The sequence below is a fragment of the Mustela erminea genome, chromosome 19 (assembly GCF_009829155.1).
Source record: "Mustela erminea isolate mMusErm1 chromosome 19, mMusErm1.Pri, whole genome shotgun sequence".
NCBI classification, from domain to species: domain Eukaryota; kingdom Metazoa; phylum Chordata; class Mammalia; order Carnivora; family Mustelidae; genus Mustela; species Mustela erminea.
The window spans coordinates 57882278-57904557 of NC_045632.1; the positions used below are offsets into that span (position 1 = coordinate 57882278).

The 22280-nt window shown below is 53.3% G+C and overlaps 1 protein-coding gene across 10 annotated transcripts in view; it reads right to left on the bottom strand.

Annotated features, from left to right (window-relative positions):
• LOC116578735 overlaps positions 1–22280 on the bottom strand; it is a 414337-nt gene that overhangs the window by 140290 nt on the left and 251767 nt on the right. The window contains exon 3 of one of the 10 annotated variants that reach the window (XR_004281031.1): positions 270–764. The exons of the other annotated variants lie outside the window; for them this stretch is intronic. The gene's annotated coding sequence lies outside the window, so the exon portion shown is untranslated. Of the gene's footprint in view, positions 1–269; positions 765–22280 lie in introns of those variants that run through there. 10 annotated transcript variants of the gene reach the window in all.

Consider the following 22280-nt stretch of genomic DNA (forward strand, 5'->3'; position numbering starts at 1 on the left):
GGGCTCCTTTGGAAATACAGTCTTCGCACATGTGTTTAAGGTGCGGATGGAGATGAGATCATGCCGGATGGGGGGGTGGCCTAATTCCATGAAAGCATCTTGTAGAGACACACAAGGGCACCACACAGACACGGAGGACAAGGCCTTGGGATGGGGTGGCAGAGACAGGAATGGTGTGTGCCCCAGCCAAGGACTGTCACAAGTCTCAGAAAGTAAGAGAAAGGGCCAGAGCCAATGACGCCCTCGCGCCTTCAGGGAGAGCACGGCTCTGCGGACGCTGATTTCAGACTTTCCGCCTCTCCCAACCAGGAGGGAAAAGCTTATTTTGTTTTAAGCCACTCAGTGTGTGGCAATTTGTTAAGGCGGACGCAGGAAATGGCCACGGGTGCGTGAAGACCAGTGGGTGTAGAGTGGGAGGCGTGTCTTCCCCTTCCTGCAGGATCAGGGCGTGCTTCAAGGAGGAGGTGACAGCTGAGGTGAGCCCTGAGGAGATGAAGGAGGAGCTGGGCTCCCGGCTGAAGGAACAGCCCATGAAAGCACGGAGGCGCCGACAAGCACAGCTTGTCTGGGACGGCGACGGAGAGTGGGTGCTGAACGCGGCCGAGAGGAGCCTTTGTGTCTTGCTAAAGAAAGTGGCCCTTCTCCCGGAGGCAGCGGGAGCCCTGGATGCCGGCAGAGCGGGGAAGACGTGTCCTCATTTTCAACTGAAGGTTTACAGGCATAGAAGGAAGTGACTGGTTCTGAAGGGCAGAGTTCCGTGGATTCTGAAAGAGGCATACTCCCGGGTCAAGGACGGAACATTTCTAGCACCCAGAGACCGCGCCCTGGGGCCCCCTCCAGCCAAGGCTCAACTGCCCGGGGGCCAGCACTCCTCCGACTTCCATCAAAGTCCCAGACTCGTTCTGGCTGCTCTTGAACCACACGCCCTGGATCCTACGGGGCCTGCCCGGCGTGCGCGGCTTCTTTCACTCAGCACCCAGCCGTGTAACTGCAAGTGCTGCACTTTCTTCCTCCTCCTCCCGGAGAGGTATTCTAGTACATGACTGCGGCAGTGTAGCCCTTCAGCTGTTGGAGGGCTCTAGTTTGGGCTCTCACGAGCAAAGAAGCCATGAACATTGTTGTATCCGTCTTTGGGTGAACATCTGCTTTCATGTCCCTGGGCATGTACTAGGAGCGCAAGTGTTGGGCCCTCGGACAGCCGTGTAGCCAGCTTTGGTGGGTATCTGGGAGACATTTTTAAGTCACATTATCAGGGCTGGGAATCCCCGAGAAGCTCATACTGACGGTGTCTGTTCTGACTGCTCGCTATCCCATCCAGATGGGGCAGTTCCCGGGATCGTGGGGGCAAACACACTCCTGCTCCTGATCGTGGCTGAAGGTGGGCTCCAGGAGTGGGGAGGAAGGAGACCAGCTGGGAGAGCATCGCTGAGTGACGGGGACTGGGAGATGCAATGGCTCGGGCGGGTGTTCGGGTGGCGTTCTCGGTGACCAGTTGGCTGCGGGCACTGAGGGAAATAGGGGATGTAGCCCCAAGCATCCTGCCTCACTGGCGGCTTAGGTGGTGATAAAAATCTCAGGACACAGGGAAAGAGCACAGAGGGAGGAATAGGTTTGGGAGAAAGAACAGGTTTGGGAGAAGAAAAAGTTTCAGTCAAACACCCTTTCATCCCCAGCTGAAGCTGTGGGAGACAGACACCTCTTAGGGTGGCTGATGGTTTACAATCCCCTTTTTCAAAGAAAAGCCCCTGGGACTCAGGTCTGGGCCTCAGCAGACCCGCTGGAACGGCGAGCCCGTCACTGGTGTTCCAGAAGAGCCCACCTGACTCTGGCTGAGCCAATAAAAATCTTTTTCCTGGGGCACCTGGGTGGCTCAGGGGGTTGAGCCTCTGCCTTCAGCTCAGGTCATGATCCCAGGGTCCTGGGATCGAGCCCGGCATCAGGCTCTCTGCTCAGCAGGGAGCCTGCTTCCTCCTCTCTCTCTGCCTGTCTCTACCTACTTGTGATCTCTGTCAAATAAATAAATAAAATCTTTAAAAAAAAAATCTTTTTCCTGGGATTTGAAACTTTGAGCTGACAGAAACAGAATCTGAAAGTACTGAGCAGAGCCACGCGATGGAACATTCCAGAGAGGGACTCCATGAACTCCCACGGCGCTCCTTCTGCCTTTCCTGGGGTTTGGTTGCCTCCACAACTGCATCCCTTCAAATCAACGCCCCTGACGGCCTGTATCAGTCAGAGCCAATCAAGTGCAATGACTCAGAACCCCAGCGTCGCAGGGCCTGACCCCGATATGATCTGTTTCTTCCTCACTGCCTCTGCAGGGGCCTTTCCTCCATGCCCGTGATCGGGGACTGGGCTGAAGGCGGTCTGTGACCGTGCGCCCTTCTTGGTCCCCGGACAGAGGATGGCACATGGAAGTGTTGATAAGCCCAGTGTGGAAAGGGAACGTGTTCTTTCTCCTATGCTGTCAACCACATCTAACTGCAAGGGAGTCTAGAAAATGCAGCCCAGTCTTGTGCCCGGGAGGAAGGGGAGAGCTGTTGTCTAACGCTGCCCCGCACACACGCCCGCTACACTGTCCAGACCAGGTCTGAGACTTCTGCCGAGAACATTCTCAGCAGGCAGAGAACTCAGCTGCCCGAGGCCCAGGTTCTGAGCTAAGGGGCCTTCGCTGTTTCTGTTCATGTTAAGATCATTTGCTTTTGTATATATCCAAGCCGTAGGTGTCAGGCCTGTTAACCAGATTCCTGGAAATTCCTCAAAGAATAAAAGAAAGTGGTTTTGGGTAGGATCCCACTCTGCCTGCCTCAGGCGACTCCTGCTCTCTGCTCGTCTTCACCCTTTTTTTCTTGACGATGAGGGGCCCTTCAGCTAAGCAGAGTCCTCCGTTCTTCTGTCTCTTTTTCTGTCATTCCTGCACCGTCCCTGTCACCGTGTCTCTGCCAGAGGAAGGAACAGGAGGGGATGTACAGTGTACTGCCTTGCAGCTGTGCTCAAAACAAGCATGTCCTCAGGGCCGGAGTCAGAAACTTGCCTTCTTGAATCAACATTCAGCAAGACGGCCGCCTGCCTAATACGCCACCGCAGTCCAGGCTGGTCGGGACAGGAGGGCTTCTCTTCAGGAAGCTTTGTAAGGGTTGCCAAGTAAGTTACAAAAACCTTAAGGAGAACCTGAGGAGGTCTCCTCCTCAGCCCTGCGGCAACTGCCTCTCCTTTCAGGGAAAGGTCCAGGTAACACCCAGCTGCAACCTCACAGTCAAAGGGAGAGAAGCGGCCCGGAGGGCTGAGAGCCATGGTAGAGGGGACGGGCAGCTGGGGAACAGACTCCAGTGTTCTCAGATGCTTGGACATTGCTCAGGGCCTCCTCCTATTTTAGGGCTGAGCCAACTGACTTGCAAAGCAAAGCAAAGCAACTTGCCCAAGTGCGTAACAGGGTGTAAGCATATACTCTATTTACTTTAAAGTCACCATAATCCCCGTTAAACATGGCTGCCGTCAATGCCGCCCAGTGGCCTTGGTGGTATTAGTGTCTACTTACTCCTGCTCAGGGAAGTGGGGGAGACCTCAGCCAGGACGACTGTGTTCTTACCTGCAGGCCTCTTCTTCCGCTGGTTCTGCAGATAGTCTTCTGGAGGCTCCACACTTCCTGCATTTACACTTGCATAAATTTCTAACCATTGAAGCCATAGTTGCTTCATTTGTCAAATGGTAATTTCCTCTTCTCAGAATGTTTGTGAAAAGTGAATGCAGAGAATACTCGTGTCTAGACCATGATGGGCCCTCAGTAATCATGACTACCGGATGAGAGCGGAAAGGGTGACGACGATAATGGTGCTGCTGCTGATGGTGTTGATCGTGATGATGGTGATGATGATGGTGATGATGATGGTGACGTTGATGATGATGATGGTGTTGATGGTGGTGATGGTGAGGGTGATGATGATGATGATGATGGTGATGTTGATGATGATGATGGTGATGATGATGGTGATGATGATGGTGATGATGATGGTGACGTTGATGGTGATGATGATGATGGTGTTGATGTTGATGATGATGATGATGGTGGTGATGGTGAGGGTGATGATGATGGTGTTGATGGTGATGATGATGATGGTGATGATGATGGTGACGTTGATGGTGATGATGATGATGATGGTGTTGATGTTGATGATGATGATGATGATGGTGGTGATGGTGAGGGTGATGATGGTGACGTTGATGATGTTGGTGATGATGGTGATGATGATCATAGCGATGACATAGTTTTGGTTTTCTTTCCTGAAATCATCATTAGAAGAAAACCAAATGAGGTTTTCTTTGTTTCCATCCAAAGGATTCTGTCTTTACTAACCTGAGACATATTGGAGCCTGTGACAATGACAAATATTAAGAATACTGATCTTCTATTTAAAATATTCATATTTTTTACTATTGGATTGTTTGCATTACTTTTGAACTTTTTGAAATCTGGTATTAAAATAGTTCTTCTTGGAGTACTGAGTTCTTCATGGACCCTTAAATGGTGCAGGTGGAGCAAGTACCTCGAGGGTCCCTCCCAGGTTCTGGCCCCGGGCTCTGACAGCGATGCTGACCTTTCTTGCCATGCGTGCTGCCACGGCTCCGCGTTGTCGTTCCCCCGCAGGCCGCATGACCCTCTTCTGGGGCCTCTGGTCTTATTCCTGCAGGGCTGTATTTGGCATCTTGGTGTCTCTGACCTTGCACAGCAAAGGGAAGTTCTTTTTACATACTCCAGGGCCAGAACAGGGACTTCCTGATTGGGTCTGACTTCTGACACAAGCTCTCCACTAAGTCTGGAAAATGGACTCCGTGTATTTCCTGGGCAACACAAATTTCCCTCCATGTCTCAGCTGTGTGGTCCCAGGGGCATTTCCGATGACACCATGCCTTCTCCACTGTCATGTGGACTAAAGCCTGGCTGACCCCTTCCCCTGGGTCTCTGAGAGGAACGGATGCTGGGTGGCCCCATGGCCTCCCAGAGAGTACTCAGGGAAGTCGTCGACTGGCCGAGCTGGCTCCCAGTTCTATAACCAGACACGGTACCGAGCGGAAGCTGGGCTTCATTGAGAGGATGATGTGGGGATATTTATGATCCGATAATGCTTCACATGTTGCTGTTCTCACATGATTTTAGAAGTTTAGATCCTGAAATGATCCTGGAAATTGTCTTATCTCCAGCAGTTTTCAAACTGTGCTCAGCAGAACACTGAGGTTCCGGGACCAGGGAGGGCCTTCGGCACTGCAGGGGCGGCCCAGGGCTGGTTCTAGGCTTGGAAGGTGGAGGGAGGAAAGGTCGAGCGGACAGAGCTTGGGCCCCTCTGGCTTCACCCAGCACAACTGCATGCGATGTGTTCTGCACACCAGGCCTCTGGTGTGTTTGTTTAAAGAAAAGAATCTCTGATTAGAAATAGTTTTAAAACCATGAACCCAGTTCAGAGGCTCTCAATCCTGGTGGCACACTGGGAATCATTTCAGGAATTTTTAAAAATTCCAAGACCCAGGCCCTCTACCTGAAAACTCAGATTTAATGGGTCTATGGTGGTGTATAGGCATCAGCATTCAGACTGTCTTCCCAGACGACTCTGATGTACACCAAGGTTGAGGACGACGAATCTGGGCCAGCATTCTTCTTTGTACACACGGAAAACTGGGGCCCCAGGGGAGGTCAGTGGCTTGTGGAAAGCAACGCATTAGTTCGTCCACAGGCTGGATTAGAACCCTGATCTCCTGGTGATTAGTCACCGTTTCCTGGACTCCACACACACAGGAGAAGATAATCCAGTTATCCTATATGCATGGGACTTTCAATGGTTTCATTTTCACATTTGGACAAATATTTTTAGTCCAACATTTGAGTATCTGGGGGGAGAAAAACCTCAAGCAGGAAAGACGTTGATATTTATACTTCTGCTGGGAAAGAGAGGCACCGAGGTCACAAACGAGTGGCCCCCAGACCACACAGATCCAGTCGGCCATGAGGAGGCCTAGAGCGCCAGCTCCCAGGCCTGCAGTCTGGCTTAACCACTTCATGCACCGAGCTCCGCGCCCCCTCGGGAACGCCAGCCCAGCTGCCAGCTGGTTGACGAAGACGGATTGGCGATCCCGGGCAAGCGTTTTGTGTTTTCAAGGTCAAGCTTAGTTTCTCCCCACCAAGAGGAGAAAAAGGAGAGAAAAGGGCATATGGACTCGCCTGCCAGGGTCCACAGTGCCCACCGCTAGCCGTTAGGGTGGCCGCCAGTGATGGTGGTGGCAGAGTGGTAGGAGGCACCGCTTAAGGCACAGCTGGGACAGCCTTGGGGCAGCTCTGTCCCTGCTCACAGTGGGGGTGGCCGGTCCAGGTAACCCCAGCCTGAGGCCACACAGGGTGTCTACCAAGCAGGAACAGAGGCCACAGGACGCAGGAGTTCAGTGGAGACAGTGCACTGACGTCTGGAGTTACAAATTCTTGGGGGTCCCATAGCAAAATGTGTGCACAGAATGGGGGACACGTGTGTCTTAAGACATCTGTCCGAAGCCGCCGCTTTCACGCTCGGAATGCTCTCCCTGGGGAACCTGTGGCCATGCCGTGAGAAGTCCAGGCTACCACCGGGGAAAACCAGGCCCTGGGGGGGTTTCTCCTCCTCCACCTCCGGCAGCCCCACTGCCCTGTTCTTTGCACCCAGCCTGCCTGCCTCACCTCAGCGGGGGACGGCGCACGCCTCCTCCCCCGGACTGCTCCACGGCGGCCCCTCCGCACTGCCCGCCCTCCACCTCCACTGGCACATTCCTTCCACGTTTTTAAGTTCGAATTTTCTGGACCCTGAGTGAATCAAATGACCTTTGTGAGCATTTTTGAGGTTAGAGATTTCTGGCTAGCTTATGAATTATTTTTCCTATGGGCTAAGTGCTAAGCCCTGAGTAAGTCAGCTGTGACCAGGGTAAGGAAGCCGGCGCGTGGAGGGTGTGGGATCCCAAGGGCAGCGTGTCGTCCTCGGAAGCAGGAAGCTTACAGATGTACATATACACGTAGACCTGTACATCTCTGGTATGTCTCTCTCTGTACCTGTACCTACACCTGTACCTACACATATGCCTACACCTGTATCCGTATCTAGACCGAGGCCGATGTACGTCTTCCTTTTTCCCTCCATTCCTTGGATCTCGTAGGGAGAGGGTTGCATTATGGGACCATGCAAGACCCTGTCGTATTTGTTTGCTTGTTTGTTTCCTTCTGTCTTCCGTCCCCTTCCTGTTCTCACTCCCCGTCCTTCTGACGGACTCCACGCAAACGTTTTGCTGGAGTGTAGAGTCGAGAAGGGGGGTTCTCGGCTTTGAGGCCCAGATCTGGTATCGACTAGCTGCGGGGCTTGGAGCGTCCCTGCCTTCGAGGGCTGCGTGAGGGCCGAGTGGAAGGATGTCTGCACGGGCATGCAGAAGTACGTAGGTGCTGGCGGATCCAGGACACTACCCGGCCCGTGCACTGAAGAGGGTTAGTGATCTGGTGTGTTCTTGCGAGAGATGCACCTCATTCTTCCGACGGCGTGAGTGGTCTCCAGTTACACTTGTTTCACGCGGCATGTTTCATTCGTGCATATTAATTATCACTCATTTCTCTGGCATTAACTGTTTTTCACACAGATGCTTCTTAATAGCTGCATGCTTTTGGGGGGGTCAATTGATCAATTCTGTATCACTGAACATCTAGGTGGTTCCCGGTGCTTTTCTATAAAAACAAAGCTTCATTTTGCATCCACTGACATACACGTATGTGTGATCTCCATGTTTTCCGTAGATGGCATCCGTGGAGGGGGACCGGCGGGCACACTCACGGTGGACGACCTGGCCACAGGCTGCCCACCGTCCCTCCAGGCTGGCCGCACCAGTTCCTACTCCTTTAAGCCAAACAGAAGATGTTTGTTTCCTCTGTGCCCTTCACTGTGCCCAACAAGGTGCATCTCATGGAGAAATGTAAAATCTCTGGCCCTGAGACCGTGACCTGCAGCCACACCGGAAGTGGAGCGAGCCTCGTCCGGAAAAGCGAGCGTGAGCATCAGAGAAGAGGACAAGGCCCGGAGGAAGACGCCCCTCGCGCGGCGGGACGCGGGGAGATGGCCCCTCGCGCGGCGGGACGCAGGAGAACAACACAGACGCGGCAGAGAGACCTCAGGTCTCTGATGTCACGGGGACCTCTGCTGAGCACAGAAGCGAGAGCTGGTGATGGAAGGAGGCCGGCCGGGCCAGCCGGGGGCGGGGGGGCGGGCTCTGCCGCCTTTCCTGGAAGCGAGCAGCCCCCTGGTTACACATTACGTTCGCTGTGATTGTAAGTACGGGTTTGCCTTCCCTAATGGCAGGGTTGGGTAACGATGCGGCGATGGGGCGTGCCTTCCCCAGGAGGATCCGGGCTGCAGATGCCCGACTCAGACGGAATGCTTGGCTGTTTGATTTTCAACTCCTACCATTTGATTGTATATATTGAGCTGGGAAAGCGGAGAGGCTAACTCTCTCTATTTTTTTTTTTTTTGGTTGTTTTTAATTTGGGAATGCAGTTAGGGAACAGAGCCGGCCTATTATTCCCACTGGATAAGGACCCCTTGACAATGCGTGGGTTGGAATTTGCGGTGGGGTTTCGTAGGAGAGAAGCAAAGGCTATGGACTGGCTTGACTGAGATGATCTGGGGGCGAGTTTTGGGTCCTGGGGGCTCTCAATGTGAGCCAAGGAGCTGGATCTCACTCCCCCCCCCCGCCCCCACCACCAAAAGCCACCGAAGGGATGGGTGTGTTACAGGCGCTTTGGTGTTTAAACTGTGTATCAATTAGGAATGCTGTCGGCTGCACGTAACTCACTCGAGACTAATTGCCAGTGAATAGTAAACACGGGAGCTCCTCTCCCCGCCAGTGAGGGGAAGGAGGCAGTTATCTAAGCTACATCAACGCTCTGAGGTGGCACCTTGGAGATCTTCTTAGCTTCTACCCCAAGGTGTTCTTAGCTTCTACCCCAAGCTAATGGGATGTCGGAACATCCCATTTCTTGCCACCCGCAATCTCTTTCTAATAAACACCCTCCTTCCGTTTGTTACAAGATTGCTCCATCCCGGTTCCAGAGAGCTGTATGGCAATCTCGAGGAGGGGCACTGGCTTCAAGCTGAGGGTGGCTGGAGCGGATGGCTGTGAAGCCAGAGGAGGTCCCCGTGTGTGTCTCACTGCTCGTCCCTGCCGCATCCTGGGGCAAGGGAAGCTGCCGAGCAGCCAGCTTGCCTGGTTCTGGTTCCATGATCTGACCGCTCGTCTAGCCCCTGCCACAGGTTATCACCGGACAGGTGGCCAGCAGCAGGACACAGGCTCTGCCTTGGATGCTCAGATCTGGGTTCGACTCTCAGACCCACCACTTTGGCCTGTGTGACCTTGGGGATGTCTGAGCATGTCTCTGAGCCTCAGTTTCCGTCTATCTAGTGGAGATGAGAATGCATCTTCGAGAATTGTGAGGTGTAGAGGCAAAGTATGACATGTCCCCAGTACTGCTCCCCGGTACAGTGGGCTAAGTAATCGGTCACCTCTTGTCATGATTCTTGCCATTGGAGGGGGCGGCAGAGGGGCCAGTGACTCTCCCCTGAGGACATGGACAAAAAGGAAAAAGGAGACGTGATGGGACTTGTCTTAGTTTTTGCTCTCACTGGCTGTTATGACAAGCGTGTATGCTTGTGCATTTAATACACGATGTGTGTGCTAAGGGTTCTAGAACAGTTTGCCACGTGCAACCAGGTGCTCCGGATTAAACCCCGCAGCACCCGCTAGGCAGATGTTCAAGTCTATCACAGACATTGCAGGAGATGGCACTGGTTGAGCTCTTTAATCTGCAAAGAGGGCTCTTCTTATACGACAGGTGAGTGACGATGAACAGATGTGCTGGAACGTAGGCAAATGGGTACGGACTCCTCTGACAGTTACCACCAACCCACCAAAATTCTGCCTTCCCATCACAGAACGAGAGGACTAGGGACTTGGCCTCATGGAGAAACCACCAGACACTGCAGCCTTCCCCTGTCTGTAAACCACTGCCCTCGGCATCTTGGGGTAGTGAAGACGCCCAGCTCCGGCCGTCCTCCGTGGGATGCTTCTTTGGAATGAGCTTCTGGAGCAATTGTGGGATCACCAGCAGTGGTGGAAAGTAAATGGATAGATGTGGGAGAGCCAATTTTAAAAACGAAGCCACATCTGAACATCTGGATTGAATTTGACGAAGAGTTGGCAGTGGATGGGCTGTTACAATCCCCTGAGTTTAAACTCCTCAGATGACAGATGAGAAAACTACAGCCTAGAAGGGAAGTGACTTACCTAAGGTCATGCAGCAAGGTGGTGGAAATGCAATTCAATCCATCCGTCCATCCATCCATCCATCCATCCATCCATCCATCTGCCATCCATTACTCTTCCTTCCATTCACCCGCCATCCATCCATCCATCCATCCATCCATCCATCCATCCATCCAACCATCTACCATCCATTACTCTTCCTTCCATTCACCCGCCCTCCCTCCATCCATCCATCCATCCATCATTCAACTAATCAAAGATACATGCTTAAGATTTCGGATGTGCTAGGCACCATACTAGGGCACCAACAAGCAGATCAGATCCACATTCTCAGGGAGCCTACATGCCAGTGAAGGAGAGGGGTTACAGCAAATCATGTACTTAATTTCAATTGGGATCATTGTTATAAAGAAAAATTCAGGGTGCTGGGACAGAGGATCCTGGGGGATCTGGAAAAACTCTCTAAGGAAGTAATCTTTAAACTGAAACCTGAAGAAGTAGTAAGAGCCAGACAAAGGAAAGAGTGGAGGTAGAAGGGAGCATCAGGCAGAGGGAAGTCTTCAACAAGAGGGGCATGGGCAGAAAGAAAATGAAGGAAACCTAGAAATGCTGGGGAGGCTGACAGCGTGAGAACTCAGGCTTATGGCTTCCTGGTTGAGCGGTGTTTCCACCACACTCCACAAGCCCTGCTTGTACCTTGTAGAACCAGTCTCTTCTCTGATTCTCACGTTTGGAGAGAATTAGTAATGAAAATGCTTAGCTGATTCGCTGCAGAGAAGATTCATTCTAGACTGGCTTGGGGCTTAAGTGTTGGAGGAGAAGCCGATTTGGCTTATAAATATTAAAATCCAACTACTAGAGCACACCTAATAAAGAAATAAATTCTCTCTCCAAATAAGAAGTCTGGGGTTCTCCATCCTATGTTGGATTGAATTCCCTAGTGATCCCAGGACTCTGGGTGGCATATCCGACATTCTCCAGACCTTCTAGCATAGTCACAGGCAGCAAATATCTATTTAGGCATCATGTCATGGTGCAATGGCTTGCAAAGGCAGGTAGATGGAGAAGCAACCTCATGCCTTTTCTCAGGGAGGAAAAACTCTTTTCCAGTTTTACAATATAGTTCATTTTTTAAGGTTCGTTGGTCAAACTGGGTCGTCTGTTCACTGCTAGCTCTAAGAGAGGCTGAAAAAGTGGTTGCCTGGGGAGATAAGGAAAAGAGGCTTGCAAAGGGCTGCTGGGTGACCAGCTGACACTCTCTGTCACATACCTTTAGCTGTTAGGGCAATAAAGCCACCCAAAGGAGTGAGTCCTCTTTCCATTCCCAGTTATGTGGTCCTGGTGATTCTGACCGATTTCTGCAGTTCATGTTTGTTAGTATTTCAGTGTGTGATATGGTGCAGAAAAAGCGTTTGACCCAATTCAAGACTCGGCAAGGTGTGTCAGCATCTGAGGAGGGAAGTGCCTCAAGCTGGTGAGAGGCAACTGGAAAGTCAAATGGGAGGAAAAAAGGAGCCCGAGTCCCTACCGCCCAGTATACACAAACATCAACTTAAAATGTACCAAAGAGATAAATGCAAGAGCCAAGACTATGACCTTCTGACCTTCACAAACTTGGGGCGGGCAAAGATTCCCAGGACATGCTAGAAAACAAATGAATAAGAAAGTGACAAATGGAAATTCAAAATTAAAATAAAAAATACGACTCAGTTTTACAAATGACCAAGACCCTTCACGAAGAAGGAGAATGTCCAATGGACACACAAGATGCTCAACGTTCCTTAGTTGTTAGGAAAAACACCTGCTAAACCTGTAGTGTGGCAGCATTACATGCCCACCCGAGTGGTTAAAATTAAAAAGACTGACACTACCAAGGGTTGGCGAGGATAAGGAGCCACTGGAACTCTTGGGGACTGTTGGTGGGTGTATACAATGGACAGCCACTTGGAAAGACAGCTTGGCAATTTCTAACAAAGTGAGAGAAATCAAAACACATGCTCACAAAAGGACTAGAAGCCAGCGATCAGAGCAGTTTTACTGACTCAAAAGCTGCGTAAAACCCTGAAGTCCACCAACAGGTTAACGGGCAAACTGTGATAAAACCGTACGACGGAGCAGTCCTCAGCCATAAAAGGGAGCAAGTTCCTGATACATGCAACCATACTGATGAAGCCTAAAATATTATTTGGTGTGGAGGAAGTGAGACAGAAGCGTACATACGGCACGATTCCATTTAAATGAAGTTCTAGAACAGGCAGAATCAATCTACGGCTGAAGACATCAGAAGACCGGCTGCCTGGAGTAGCAGGGCTCATTGGGAGGGGCAACGGGCATTTCTGCGGTGATGTGAATGAATGGAACACACTGCATCTTCATTGGGGTTATGGCTGCGTAGTGTATACATTCGTCCAAATTTGAATGGATGCATCTTATTGTAAATAGATTTGGCCTCAATAAGATTGATTTCAAAAAATCTATCCCAAAACAGAAAAATGTGTATTCTCGTTAGCCTCAGGCTAATGGAAATGTCTACTGGGCTCTTAAAATAACGGTTGCATTTTCATCTCTGTGGGAGGTGTAGGAGAGCCGAGCTCTTTCCAGGGCGGCTGCAGCATCCTCGCTGGGTGTTGGGCAAGAGCTCTGAGTGTGGTTATTACTGGGAAAATGTGTCTGCATAATGCAATCAGGGGCTGCTGCAGCCTCAGCCTCATGATGAGCTTTGGTAAAGCAAGAGTTGGGTAATCTGGCCGCGCACATGTGTGCGCACACACACACCACACACACACACACGCCCCAGTTCCCTCCACCCCAAACACAGAACATAGATTTGTCTGTTCTCTGTGGAGAGTCAGGCCCCTGGGGCTGAAAACGAGACCTGCCGCCGTCATCCTTGGTTGTTACTGTCATTAAAGTAAGGGCGGCCGCGGATGGAGCACGTCCTCCGTGCAGGCCCCTCACTGCTTCCGCTGCACTGTCTAATCCAAGCCTGTCACCAGCACTGCGAGGTAGGGAACTGTCTTCCAGCTACGGGGGAGCCAGCTGAGTCTCTGGGAGGGTCACAAGCCTAAGGCGGTGGATCCTGGTCCCAGCGGTTCAAGCCTCCCTAGAGCCGTGCCTATGAGAAGGGCTCCCCCGCTGTGGGCGGGGCCACAGGCTCCACCCCTGGAGCCTCACCAGCAAGACTGGCTTTGGCCTGTGGGGTTTTAGGGCGGGGAAGGTACCAGCTCCATACCATTCGGGCTCCCGCTCAGGAATGTGCGTCCCTGTGACTCTCTCTGCCAGGCCACGAGGATGTGAGTGTGCCAGCTCGACACGAGAAACAATGCTGACGAGCTGACTTCCCACTTACCCTGGCTGTGGCCAGCCCAGATCAGCCACAGCCCGCCAATCTCAAAAATGTGTGCAAACCCAGTCCAGACTGGCAGGGCTGACCCCTAGCTCACCCCAGATACGTGAGCAACACACATTACTGTCCGCAGGACCCTGAGGTTTTGTGGTTGGCTATTACGCAGCACTATGACGTCAAGCGGTAACCGTATGCCTTCATCTCCGAGCACACTGAAGACCTGTCTGGGGCATCTCCCCAGGGCAGAGTTGTAGGCAGGCAGCAACTGTTCCCAGTGGAGCACCTAAAGCCCTACGAATCTAGCTCCTGTGTCCCCCACCAGGTAGGTTAGTCACACCCTGCCTGGCTCGTGGATCACAGGCGAGTGGTTAGTCCACTTACGGAGGAGAAGGAAATTACAAAAAGAGACAAAGCTCCAAACTGGAAACAGACGGTACCAGTGCTTCCCAACCATCTGGGGCACGTCCTATGGGCGACGTGACAGATGGTCACTGTGCAGTCCTGGGCGGGCCCTTGGTTCGCACTGGTAATGCTGCCGACGCTGGCGGTCCAGGGACCGCACTTTGAGAAGCAAAGGACGAGCTGTCCAGCGAGACTGGAATGGACAAAGCATCAGGGTCCAAGGCCTGTCGCAAGAGTACGTCTACTTTTCTGGACATTTACTTCGCGCGCGCGCCTGTGTGTCGGCATGTGCACGCGTTCAATAAAATGGGGTCCAAGAAAGAGAGGAACAGTGAGCTAGAACCAGAAGCAGGACTCGTGTCCAGACACAAACATGCTCAGGTGGAGCTCGGCCATGGATCATTTTGACTATATTTTAAACACCGAAACGTCCCTGTAGGGGACATACGCCTTATCTAGTCCCACGGAGCTTCCATTACGAAAATTTGAACCTGTGCCATTTCCTGTGGTGAGGGCTTACACAGAGGGGTGAGAAGGGCACATCTATTTTGGATTCTCGTTTCAAAACCTCCCAATATCGCCGAAATCAGCTGGCACAAACAGAGCGCTTGGGAGTTTCTTTCATAGGAACGCACCGGGTGCCTATCAATGAGCCGCATACAACCGGGCGGAAGAGCCCGCCAATGGCCGCTCCATCAACTTTGGCAGATGTGTACATTACGCCTTTTGATCTCCAAGGATGCTGTATTTAGATGACATAATGCGCCTTTGGTTATCTTTCTCTAAGGTAGAAGGGACGTAAGCAGATATCCACTTTTGCAAGATAAAATTAGCACCTCTTTGCTGGAAGATAAACATTTTCAGCAGGAAAGCTCTGATTAAAGTACAAAGCAGCCGAGGGGTATGAGGTTGTACCCCTTTGAGTGAAATTCCTATTTATAATAAAAGGAAATAGCATTGGTATGACATAGGGCAGTGAGACGCAGCCATGGCTCCCAGTGCTAGAGCTGTGGCCCCAGTGGCTGCTGTCCCGCAGGGTACAGCACGGTTGGGGTCCAGAAACTGGGGCTCAGGGTAGGAAAGGGGAGTAGGGGGCTCCATGCTGACCCCTGACTCACAGCAAGGGCTCCGCTGGGCCGCATGCTTTCTGTCACATCTTCCTGGGCTGCGGCGAGCAGCTGTGTGGTCTGCTCCCTGCACCTCTGCCCTTGGCCAAGGGGGGTCAGTGGGGCTACCGTCCCACTGCCCCCCGCTCACCCTGTGCCGTGCCTGGTCTGCCCCAAGGGTGGTGTCACCCCGATTGTTCTCCCAAAGCCACCTCGCAGACGAGCTACGGCGACCCTGTGTTCCCCCAGGTGCTTTTTGCTGATTCCCACTTACGGGCTTTGCCCACAGGCCCCCGGCCCCAGACCGTCTGTCCCTCTCCACGCCCCCCCCTTCGTGGAGGCGGCGGGACTCTGCGTGGAAAGAGTCCGGGGCTGCTCACGTCTGGAAAAGCGACCAAGCTGCGCACACGGCCCCAGACTTCATCTTCCCCCACGGGACGGCTGTCTTTCCAATCAGGAAGGGGCGCCGGGAGCGACTCCTCTTCTGAAGGGGGCAACCCCCTCCCTTCACGTCTCCGGCAAGGATCTGTGCTCGCCAGCTGGGGGCCCAGGGCCCTGTCCTCACCGTTAGCAGAAATGACCAGCCGAAGTGTGGTGAGGGTGACAGGAGGGCGACACCCTGTAGACAGGCCTGAGCGACTCTTGGATTCAGTATTCAGAGGCAGCCAGACGAGATGGGAAGGCAGGTGAGGAGGAACCTGTGTGTGCAGGGACTCAGAGACATGGCGAACCGAGGGAGGCCTGCTTGGCTGGGCGCAGAGACAGAAGAAGACTGCTTTGGGGCCATGGAGACAGGCAAGGTGGCTGTGGACCCCGGAGATAGGACAAGCCCACTGTGGGCCCACGGAGACAGGGCATAATGGCTGTGGGCCACAGAGAGAAGGCAAGGCGGTTGTGGGACCAAGACCCCACCACGGGCGTGCTGTGAGTCACGTGGACGGTTCCGGCTGATCTCCACCGTGACAGGTGGCCACAAGCTCCTCTCTGTCCCCAGCAGTGGCTGTTGTCCCACGTACGCTCAGAAGTGTCCAGGTTGGAAACAGTAGAGGACACTCCCCTCTCTGAAGGACGTTAGGCAGAAGGAAGACAGCTGAGCTTGAGGAGTGAGAGGCCACCCCGCTGCGGCGGGAGGCTGGCTCAGAGGGGCAGGGCTGCTGGGGGAGAGCAGCTGCCGACCAAGGCGACTGCCTTGGAGAAAAAGCGACCAGGTCTTTTGGCGGCTCCCTCAACGCTGGCCCAGCACTGACATTAATTTGGGAGGCCCGCAACGTCACGGGGCCCACCGGTCCCAGGAGGTCAGGGGATGAGTGGGGTTTTAGCTCAGATATGCCCAGTGGGTCCCCAAACCTGCCTGCGGTGACTTCCCCAGTTCTGGAGGGTGGACGTGGAGTGGACACACTCAGCGGCGGGCAGCGCCCTGGGGGAGGGAGTGCAGGGGAGAGGAAGGGGCCTGTCTACGGGGACCCCAGAGCTGAGGACGGTCATTCTGAGTCCCGGGCAGCCCGGAAGTGCATACTGTGTGGAGGAGGGGTGGCCCCCGCTTCAGAGTTGCCCCTGGGCTCACCCTCCACAGGACCCGTGGTGACCCTGCTCCCACTTCCGCTGTGATGACCTCGGGAGCCGCGCAGACTCTGCCGACACTCCCTTGGCACCCAGCTAGAAGAGACTGCGAACTTGTCAGCGTGCGTGACTTCTGGTATCTTCTGTGTTCACAGTGACATTGATCTAGAGTTCACCTGTGCTCATTTAAGGGCTGCGGATTCAGAGCGGGCCCTGATTTGGCTCGGGGCCCACCCCTCCTGCTTTGGAGGGTCCTCCTCCTCGCCCCTCCCCCGGTCAGAGCTCTCGTGTCCCGGAGCTGGGCATCCGTTCTGCTTTGGGAAGGGGCCTGCGGGCAATCCCCTACACTTTGGTACCAACTTCCATCCCTGCATTTCCACCCCTCCTGGGGGAGGCACTTTATAAATCACACCTCATTGCAGAAGAGCGAGACTCCTTCCCCGGAGCAACGTTCAGGCAGGAGAGGCAGGGTCGGGACGCGGGGGGTTGGGGTGTGCCTGGGCCATAACGTTCAAACTGTCTTTGATGCCCTTCTCGGAGCCACGGTGGGCTCCTTGCCCTCTCTTCTCTGGCCTGCCAGGTCCCTGGAACCACACCTGCTTCTCCAGGGAGAGTTCCTAGAGACCCACCGCCCCGCACCTAACACCACCTTCACTCAAGCCGCTTTCACGGCCGGCACGCGTGTGGAGGGTCAGCACGGCAGGGGTCAGCAGTGCCCGATCCCTTCGCGTCTCTGAGACCGGCTTCCCTGTCAACACCTGTGCTTAGCTCACCTGGAAAAACAGGCCCCTTCCTGGATTCCCTCCTCAAAAAAAAAAAAAAGAAAAAAACTTAATTAAAAAAAATTTTTAAGAAGGGACTTGAGATTTAATACATCAAAGAGAAAAAGACCAGCTTTGATGTGATATGGATTTTACAGTTTAGTTTTGATTTTCTTTTTAGCTCTATCTTGGTCACCCTGTTTAGGGCTTTGGCTTAATCTCTTCTTGGCTACTTCCTGGGTTCTCCTCGCTTCAAACCTCTGAGAGTCTGTGTCATCAGAAGAAGTATTCCCCCCGGGTCCTCAGATATTGGCTGATCAGTGTCAACATTTAATCCAGCCCAGGGAGACTGAGAGAAACCCTGAAAAGATTACGAGGTTGCCCCTACACCTGTATGAGATTCAACCCGAAAGCAATACTGAACTATGTAAAAAACCTAAGGAAATGCAGCAAAGAGCCGATGGTTGTGATGGTATCTTACAGTAAGCGTATTTAAGGGATTTGCTTCATGGGCTCATCGTTCTCTAACTGCTTCTCTGATCGCTTCCAGTGTTTAGTCACGCGTTTCCCCATTTGCCCTTCTCCTGGCTGGTCATTTTCTTGTTAATCCGCAGAGGTTCTTTCTGTTTCTGGGCTTCTGTGTTTTTTCTGTCATCTCACTTGTTATATAGGTTTATCTTTCTTGGCTTTTAATGTTTTTTTCTTCAGGTTTAACTTATATCCAGAAAGTATACAGAGTGCAGAAATCTTACATTTATAGTTTGCTGAGCTTTATGTACGTGGTCACCTCAGTTGAGATATAGAAAACCCCCAGTACCTGGGGTTCCCCCATTAGTACTGCCCCTTCTCAGCCTATACTTTCCCCTGAGACAGCTTTTGTTCTGACTTCTACCCTTGAAGTGTGCTTGGAAAAACACCAAATTCCTCAGTGCTCTTCTTGCCGTGGATACCCTGACTTTCTGGGACCTGTTACCCCTGCCCTTTGAGCAACCCACCAAGGGCTACACTGTTCCTGAGAACGTCTAGGCCCCAACAGTGGGAATCAGTCTTCCTGGCCTCCTTCCCAGCCCAGACGAAGGAAGCATCTACATCAGCTGTGCACTGGCAAGCCCAGGAGCTTTGAAAACGTCCTCACGCAGGGTCCCATGCATGAGGGCTCTGGTTTAATCAGTCTGGGGTACAGCCTAGACACTGGAGTTTTTAAAAAATCTCCCCGGGTGATTCTAAAGTCTAGTCCACGTTGAGAACTCTTGCTCCAGATCAAGGAGCTTGGGAAGCAACTCCCACCAAGCCGGTAAAATCAGTAGTCGCTCAGTGGGTCACGGACCTGCAACGTTGGGCATCCCCAGGGCGCTGGTTAAAGCTGGACAATCTCAGCCCCCAGACCTGCTGAACCCGAACCTGCCCTTCAGCCAGCCCTCAGGGAATAGCGTGCATGTTGCACAGAAGGGCCTGGGACAAGGTGAACTCTTAGGTGCTTCGCAGCCCTGACATCCTGTGGTTTGGCTCCCCCCACCCCCTCCATCACGGCCGGCCGGGTGTGGGTTTAAGACACGACACCTTTCAGGGATTGTCTGTTCTTATACCGTCATGGCAAATTAGGCCTCTCGTTTTTCTCTGTTTCTTTTAGATGCGTCCTTAATCAGCAGAAATTGTTTCTCCTTAGTCTCTGTAAATAAGTCTCTTAATACGGATCTCATCTATAAAGTTATTCTCCCCCAAAGAATTTGTGACAATTAAAAAAAAAATGTCTTCCTCACCATATCTGCTTCTCCGTAGAAGGCTGAGTTCATGTAGGTTCTTCCAACCCAAAGGCGAGGCCCATAGGCCCGCCAAGCTTTGATCTGTGGGGCGCTACTTGGGCATAGGTGCTTCATGTCCCCCTGGGGGGGCTCCTCAGCTCCACTAAAATGTATCAAAGGTCATCAAAGGCTAGTTGCCTTTGACTCTGTTTTATTACAATTGGAAATTTATCTAACCAACCCCCCCAATAAACTGAAATATGGTAGAAAGTTTTCTGAGTAAAATATTCCTATTATAGAGATAAACACGTAACGCAAACATGAAGTCATGCAAATACCCACACAGGGAGGGATGTGGCCTGGTTAGAACACTGTCTGCACGGCGTGAGGTACGTGTCGGGCTGCAAGGCTGTGTGGGGGCGGGGCAAGGCTACCCTGTCACCGTCACTACGAGCCCATCAGGAGAAATTCATAGAAGGGGTTAGGAAGAGAAGATCCAAGACTTTGATCAGAGATATGTCATGGAACACATCAAAATAAAAAGCTTCTGCACAGGGAAGGAACTAAAAGACGACTGACAGCCTGAGAGAACGTATTTGCAAATGCTGTATCTGATGAAAGGGCTAATACCCAAAATCTATAAAGAACGGATACAACTCAACACCCCAAAACCAAATAATCCAATTAAAACGGGCAGAAGAGGGGCCCCTGGGTGGCTCCGTCAGTTAAGTGTCCGACTCTTGATTTCAGCTCAGGTGGTGGTCTCAGGGTCGTGGGATCGAGCCCCGTGTTGGGATCCACGCTCAGCGCTCATTGCAGAATCTTCCCGAGTTTCTCTCTCTCTCCCTCTGCCCTTCTTCCTTTCCCCCGTGGCAGGGGGGATGGGCAGAAGACGTGGCCAGACATTTCTCCAAAGAAGACATAGATGGCTAATGGGCACATGAAAAGATGCTCAATGTCAGGAAAACACAAATCAAAACGGCATCGAGATATCCCCTGACACCTGTCACAAGTACCCGTGTTTACAGCAACATTATCTATGAGCAGCCCAAGCGTCTACTGACAGACGAACAGATAAAGAAGGGGTATTAAACACACAGCGGAATATTACGCAGCCGTAAAAAAGAACGAGAGCTTGCTGTCTGCAACGGCGTGGAAGGAGCCAGAGGGTATGATGCTGAGAGAGACAAGGCGGTCAGAGAAAGGCGAACACCGTAGGACCTCACTCATATGTGAAATTCAAGAAACATAACAAATGGACAAAGGAAAAAAAAAGAAACCCCAAAGCAGACTCTTAACTACAGCAGAAGTGTAGGGGAGGACTACACTACAGAGGGGAGGACATGGGGCCAGGGGAGGTGGGGGATGGGCCGCGGGACACGTGTGGAGGGGCCGAGCCGCTGTGCTGTCGCCTGACGCTAAGATCACTGCCTGGTAACTAACTGGGATTAAAAGGAAAAACTTAACTTAAAACAAGTGAAGAAAAAGAGGGGGATGTTAGAGAGGAGAATCACCCATGGTCCCACCACTTGCAGGGTTTTTAAATATTTGCAAACCATCAGCATCACTTTAGTTCTGGGTGTGGGGCCTCTAAGTGGCCAGTGTGGCTGAGGGCACGGGCTCGTGTCCGCTGCGGCAGGTTTTATTGGCAGTTGGAGGAAGAAGGTAGGGAGAGAACGGGGGGTCGTCAAGTGACACCACGCCGCTGGGACCACCGCTGACCTTCCGGCTCGCCCGTCTGGCAGCGCAGTCCGACTTAAACAACAGCACAATAATGGGTACTTCGCGCCCACCAGCTCTGGGCCCATCTCTGCTGCCCTTCCCTGGCTGGAGAAACTGGGATCCAGAGGAGGCAAGGTACTTGCCTGAGCAAACACAGCTCCCCGGGGCCAGGGGCGGGACTGGAACCCGGTCTGCCCGTCGCCCGAGCCCCCGGCCATCACGCGGCCCGGCCTTTGCGGGCGGGAGGCCCCCGAAGCCTGGGGCAGACAGGTTCGGGCCGCGGCGCTGTTTATTGTTCCTGCGGCTCTCTGCGCAAGCGTCAACACGCTGTCTGAAGGGTGAGGGCCGGTGCACTTTGAAGAGAGCGGAGAAGGAGAGCTCCCGCCGGGGGCTGCCGTCCAAACAGATGCGACAGAAACCAGAGGGCAGCTAGGGTGGCCGAAAGGCTGGTGGGTGGGCGGCGAGCCTGCCGGGGCTTCGGGGCTGTCTGTGATGACATGTCATGTGACCGCCGAGGCCAGGCCTAGGGCCTCCGCACGGTCCCTCCCTGTGAGGGCTGGGGCCTGGGGCGCTGTGCCCACCCTCCCGGCGGGCACTGAAGGCATCTGCCGCCAGCCGGGGCTTCAGAGGGCAGACACCGGGGACCACACTCTCTGCCCCCAACAGCTTTGCTATCCTGTGTTCGAGACCATGGCCCCGTTCCCAGAGGGGTTCCTGAAGCGAGTCTTGCAGGCCGTGACCCGCTGTGGGAGCAGAGAGGTGGCCTGGCCGTGGGGCTGGGGTCCCAGACCAAGCTCCTAGCGTCTGCCGAGCACTGCGGACACGAGGGACACTTTCCCTGCCCTTCCATGCAATCCTGAACAACTCCGTGAGGTGAGGCTGTTACTACCTCACTTTGCAGGCCGGCATTGGGGGGCTCCGGAGGGTGAAGCGACGTGCCCGGGAGACAGGCTAGGGCTCACCCCGGGCGGTGTGACCCGGGCTTTACCCCCATATCACAGCCCAGAAGCTACGTTCCGCCTCTGCGGGAAAACAGCAGGCTCCTGACCCTGTGATTTGGCCGCTGTCCCCTCATCGGGTCCTCAGGGCCTGAGGTCTTTCTGCCTCCACAAAGTGAAGGCCGTGAGGCCCTGCTTCCTGGGTCGTCGTGGGGGTCAGAGGAGACCTTCCTGTGAGCGCTTGTGGCGGGGCGAGGGGCCCAGCATCGACATAGCCTCCATGAGGCCTTCATCGGGGACCGAGCAGCCTCCCCTGTGACGGCGGCTGCCTCTCCTGTTCCTGCCGTCGCCTGGCGTTGGAGGTGACATGGAGCAGTGGGTGTCCCCGAGGA